The sequence below is a fragment of the Sceloporus undulatus genome, chromosome 4 (assembly GCF_019175285.1).
Source record: "Sceloporus undulatus isolate JIND9_A2432 ecotype Alabama chromosome 4, SceUnd_v1.1, whole genome shotgun sequence".
NCBI lineage: Eukaryota > Metazoa > Chordata > Lepidosauria > Squamata > Phrynosomatidae > Sceloporus > Sceloporus undulatus.
In genome coordinates, this window is record NC_056525.1 from 77,164,858 (window position 1) to 77,170,857 (window position 6,000).

The 6,000-nt window shown below is 41.9% G+C and overlaps 1 protein-coding gene across 1 annotated transcript in view; it reads right to left on the bottom strand.

Annotated features, from left to right (window-relative positions):
- Positions 1-4,112, bottom strand: part of MOB3C (MOB kinase activator 3C) — a 40,327-nt gene extending 36,215 nt beyond the window's left edge. The window contains exon 1 of the mRNA XM_042461974.1: positions 3,908-4,112. The gene's annotated coding sequence lies outside the window, so the exon portion shown is untranslated. The remainder of the gene's footprint in view (positions 1-3,907) is intronic.
- Between the last annotated feature and the right edge of the window lie 1,888 nt (positions 4,113-6,000).

Below are 6,000 nucleotides of genomic sequence, written 5' to 3' on the forward strand. Positions count from 1 at the left end.
CTCTCATTTATGTGATGAGTCTGGATTTCTGCTACAGGAAAAGCTATGCATGCATATTTCTATGTTATCCAGGACCCTGCATGAGCAGGATTCCCAAATGGAGCCTTCTGTAGGCAATAACCTGGAACATAAATAGTTTTAATATGGGGAAGAGAGTCAAGTATACCCAACTTCAAGCACCCTTAGCTATGTCTTAGAGCTTTACTCATTGTGATGATCTAAAAACATCCTGCAGTTGATCCTGCAGTTAGAGCCCAGTCTTATCACAGGAGCTACTCAAGCACGTAAGAGCCAGTGTGGCGTAGTGTTGGGACTATAACTCCAGAGATCAGGGTTTAATTCCCCACTAGGCCATGAAACCCTTGTGGGGAGCTTGTACAAGTCACATGCTCTCAGTGTCAGGGAAAGGCAATGATAAACCTCCTCTGACAAATATTGCCAATAAAACCCCATGATAGGTTTGCCTTAGGGGTACCATAAATTGTAAATGACTTCAAGGAACACAACACAACAACAACCAAAACATGTTCATCCAAATCTATTCCAGATCTGTGGTCAGGTTCTCATGCTAAATTTCATAAAGACCCATGAAGCAGCTGGTGAGAAGGAGGTGCTTGATGGTGAGACAGGAATCTGTAAACTTCCACTTTAGCCCTACTCATGCTTCTGGCAAATATTTACACTAGGTTTATAATGAAGATCAGTGCTGCAGGATGTGGGGTTAGGAGGCAAGACTAGCACTCTGACTCTGTTATTTTATCTATGAGGAGCCCCCTTCACCTGGATAACACACAAATTAACATCATTCCAGGGGGTTGTGGCATGGCATAGTTACAGTACTATAGGAATCTGTATAGTTCCTAGTATGCTTAAGATGAAGTTTGGGTCTGGAGATGGAAGACTCAGATCGTGCTGTTTACATTATATGGCAGTAAACTCCACTAAATTCATTTGAGTAGTTGTGTGGAAGAACAAGAACTGCAACACTTCTAACAGCACATTTTTTATATGTAAGGTTACTCAGACTTACTCCAAAATAAAGTATTACAAGGCTACAGGCCAAATCCTGACTCCTTCAAAAGCTCTGTTTAAGCAACAAAGGGGCTCTTCAGACCGGGCATTAATGCCAGCCTGGGAGCGAAGTCGGGGTGTCGCATCCTCATGACGCACGCCCTGGCTCAGCACCCAGGGGCGGTGTGATACCATGCACTGCACCTCATGGCGCGCGGCATTATGGCATTCCTCCAGCACTATGTCCATATGGTGCAGTGCCAAAGGAGAGCTGTAAAGATGTGCAACTGCAGCTATGGCACCCTTTCCAGGCTGCAAAAAGGAGCCACTTTTTGTGGCTCCTTTTTGTGCCCTGGAAAGGCTGGATCAGGGCCATGGCGTGCAGTTGCTGCAGCTCCGATCCAGCAAAAATGGAGGTGCCTGCAGGCCACCCCTTGGGGTAGTCTGCATAGCCCCTGAGTTATGCAAAGAAATCCAACTTGTAAAGTGAGTGGCCACGAGTGGCAAACAATTTCTGCCTAGGACTCATGTGTCAGCTCTTGGCATCCATTTTCTGTCTAACATGAATAATCCTCTGAATGTGTGGATGAAGGGACTGAGCAGCCTTGCAGGCACACACTTTGCCTGAGGAGCTCTTCTCTCTAATACAGTAAAGGAGGGATCTCTGTAATATTGTGGGTCTCCAAGCTGAGATGTGGAAAGGGCAAGCCCTGGCACTGTGTGCCTTCAAGTCATTTCCAATGTACGACAATCCTAAAATGAAACTAGCACAGGGTTTTCTTGGCAAGTTTCTTCAGAGGGAGGTTGTCATTGCCATAATCTGAAACTGAGAGCATGTGACTTGCCCAAGTCAGCCAGTGGGTCTTCATGGCAGAGTGGAAATTCAAACCCTGCTCTCCAAAGTCATAGTCCAATGCTCAAAGCACTACACCTCTCTGGCAAGAGAGAACTTATTTCACCATTGGCATTGTCCCTAGGGCGGGCTGAACATAAGCATGTAGGCCTCCTATAGCCTGTGTCTCCACAGAGTGTGAGTTTGGTTACAGCACAACCAATGTATGCCTGCTCAAAAGAAAGCTCCATTATGCACACTGGGAATTTACCCCCAGGTCATTCTCAGCTCGACCATGAAACCCACTGGGTAACTTGGACAAGTCACATGCTCTCAACTCAGGGGAAGGCAATGGCAAACCTCCTCTGAACAAATCTTGCCAAGAAAACCCCATGACTCACTTCACGGTCACAGTAAGTTGGAAATGACTTGAAGGCACATAACAACAACAACAACAACAACAACAACGTGTCTTGGTTGGCTGGCTCTGTTAACAATTTTAGTAATTCAATAGTTCTCTTTTAAAATGGCTTGGAAATATTGAACCATTAATAGGCAAAGTTTGGGAAAGTTCCTTTTAGGGGACTACAAGTTTCACAATCCTTCAGCTAGTAGGGCCAATAGTTGGGGGGGGGGGGGCTGCAGAAGCTCATATATTCTGGCATAAGGAAATTGTAACCCACACTCCTCCCCTGCACTATATTTCTAGTGAGACTATTATTTGTCACAGATATAAGTTCCAGTCTTCAATACAACCAATTATGTGCTGATTCAATCGTTCTACAAGGATTATTGGACACTGTGAGTTTGTAGTTTCTTTAGCGGTGTTGCCAAATGGCAACTGGAGGCCATCCAACACCAACAAGACCCAAGAGCCTTGAAAACCTTGCTGGAGATTTTTCTTTTTAAAAAAATAGCTTTGCCCTCATTTGTTTTCAAAGCCAATTATTGAACCCAACAGCGTGCGGACGCTGGAAAAATTGCAACCCTCTTCCTAGAACCCAATTGCCTTAAAAAAAAATGTTCTTCCACAGCCCCAAATTGCCTCTCCTGAGCACACAATGGGGGACAAGGGCTGCAGAAATAATCTGGTTTGACACCACCATAACTGCCATGGCTCAGTGCTATGGAATTCTAGGAATGGTAGTTTGCTGCTCTCTCTTTTATGGGCGTGTGTCTATAAAGAACAAGAGTTTAATTTACACATAACCTTCATATATGTAAGAAACTAATGTTCATATATCTCACAATGTGGAATTTTCATATGCTGTATATGTATTCCATATGGAATATATATATATATATATATATATATATATGCGCAATTCTGGGAATGGGAGTTTGTAATTAGAATGTAATTAAAAAGACAATATACATAGTATATATATGTGTGTGTGTATTATTTACAGATATATATATATATTTACATACACACACATATGTGGAACATATATAGAGAGAGAGAGAGAGAAAGAGAGAGAGAGAGAGAATTCTGGGAATGGTAGTTTGTAATTAAAATGTAATAAAAAAGGCAATATGTCTGTGTGTGTGTATTCACAAACACACACACACACGGAACTCCATATATTTATGGAATTCTGGGAGTTGTAGTTTGTAATTAAAATGTAATTTAAAAGGCAAGATGCCCACACATATGTATGTATGTATATATATTCACACACACACGCACACATATACATCTTGGCTTTTTCATTACAATTTAATTCCAAACCACCATTCCCAGGATTCCACAGCATGGACCCCAGGGTGTCGAACCGGAACATGCCTTCCGTGCGGATGCAGCCAAGTTCAGAAACCCAGCAGCATGCTTTGAAAAATTCTTTCCCAGGGGAGCACAACAACAACAAGAAGAAGAAGGGTCCAGCAAAGTTTGGATCCTCTTTCCTGACTGTGCCCCCTTTCTTTGTGCGGGAAGGAAATCTCTGGAGGGCAAACAAAACCAAACAAACTTCCAACCCCCCCCCCACCCCTCACCCCCCCCCCACACAACAATGCCCCTTCCTTTCTTTGGCCTCCCCACTTCACCTGAATCCTGCTAGTTACCTTAGGAGGGGTGCCACTGCCAGCAGGGATGGGTTCCCTCTGTGGGTTGGGAACTGAAAGGGAAAGACTGGGAGCTCAGGGGTTTCCTTCCAGCTCTTCCATCGGAGAAGCCCAGCTGCTGGGGTTTCCATGAGAGAAACTCCTTGCAAGTCTTGTCTTCTTTCCCTCTCCCCCTTCCATGATGTCACATCCTCCTGGCTGCTGGCTTTAGAAAGAGAGAGAGACAGGAGGCGATGCTGCTGCTGCTGCTGCTGGCTCCTTGCTTTGCCCTCCTCTCTTTCTCTGTCTCCAGTGACGCCTCTTTCTTTGCAACCCCCTGGAAAGGAGCAAGACCTCTGGGGTCCCCCAGCTCAGCTCTTCCCCAACCTCCTTCTCCTTTTGCTTGGCTCCAGCTCTTTCTTTTGTTAAAATGTATATATATATATATTTATTATTTCATACAAATAATAAATAAAAATAAAACATACAGTTTCATTCAGTTATAATTCAATGAAATTACTATATATATGATCCCAATGTAAATTTTCATTATTATTTTTCTGATTTATTATTTTTCAGGTATTTTTATTGCTTTTCATTAGTAAAAACATGCAGAATAAACCAGAAAACAAAGATACATTCATGATCCGCTAGAGTCAGATTAACTCTTTACCCATTTGTATCTTTAAAAAAAATATTTCAGTTTTAGATAGACAGATTGATAGATAGAGAGAGCATGTCTGTATCCACACAGTGAGCCCTTGGTATCCACTGGGGTTTGGTTCCAGGACCACCATGGATAACGAAATATGTGGAATACTCAGAGGTGGTTTTGCCAGTTCTTTCCTCTGAAATATAGCCTACAGCACCTGATACTCATTGGTGGTCTCCCTTCCTAGTACTAACCAGAGCTGTCCCTGCTTAGTTTCTAAGATCAGATGGGATCTGGTGTCTTTAGGGTATTTAGGTAGTAAATTCTTCACTGCCTTAGGCAATTAATAAGCATATGGCAAGCAAGGATTCTGACATCCTAACTTTGCTAATTTGCTGTTCACTATGAACCTGTGCCCTTCTCCAAGATACCTGTGTTGTTACTGATTCTCAGCCAGTCAAAACTAGCACAGCATTTATTAAAACAATCATGAACATTTATTCTGGATTAATTTGGAGTTAATATGGGGAAGATATTTATCTATAGCTGTATACTATTACTACGGCTGTCATGGGTTGCCTTCCAGAGCAATCAATTCATGGGTAACAGTGCAATACAGTAAGATGCAGTGAAATAGTGATTATTGCCTATGACAATTGGCTATTTCATTCATTTATGTTACTTGTTTCTAACTTGCCCTTCACCAAAAAAAAAAAATAAAAAAAAAATAAGGATAAATAACATTGCTAAAAAAAACAATTTTTTAAACTAACCCAATAAAGTTTAACAAGAAAGTACAAAACAAACTGACCAGCTTATAGCTTCCAATAATGGGGAAATTGGCCTAATTCATAAATTACTATAAGGTTGGTGCCAAATGCACATCCATGGAAGTACCATTCAAAATAATTCTTTCCCAAGGCAGCATAGAAGGAGAAAGCATCTTGAAAAGAGCCTCTCCATTTTAGATGGAGCCTATGGCATATAATATGCAAAAACACATTTTCCTATCATGGACAAAAGGCTGGCTGTCCCTTCTGCAGAATCGTTTTTTTTAAATGCCTCAGCCATATGTCTGGTTGAACTCACTGAAAGATTTGGAAGGGTAGATTTCCAGTCACTCTGTACTCAGGACAGTTGATATAGTCCTGAAAATCTGCCCAGGAAGCTCCTGGAAACATTTCTGCTTACTATACAAGCTGCCAAGAGCAAAGTTGGAAAGCCTATCAATGTTACTTAATATTGTGCTCTCACATTTAGCACAGATTGAGCAAATTATGAGGAAGTATTACTCATGAGCTCCTATAACCAGATGACTATGGGAAATACTATAGGGAACAATGATAAGACCTAGGGGGTAAATTCTATGAGGGTCACACAGATTTAAGAGACAATACTGTACCAGGAAAGACAACAAGGAAAGATTCATTAGGCCTTACTGTTCTGGTTATGCAAACATGAG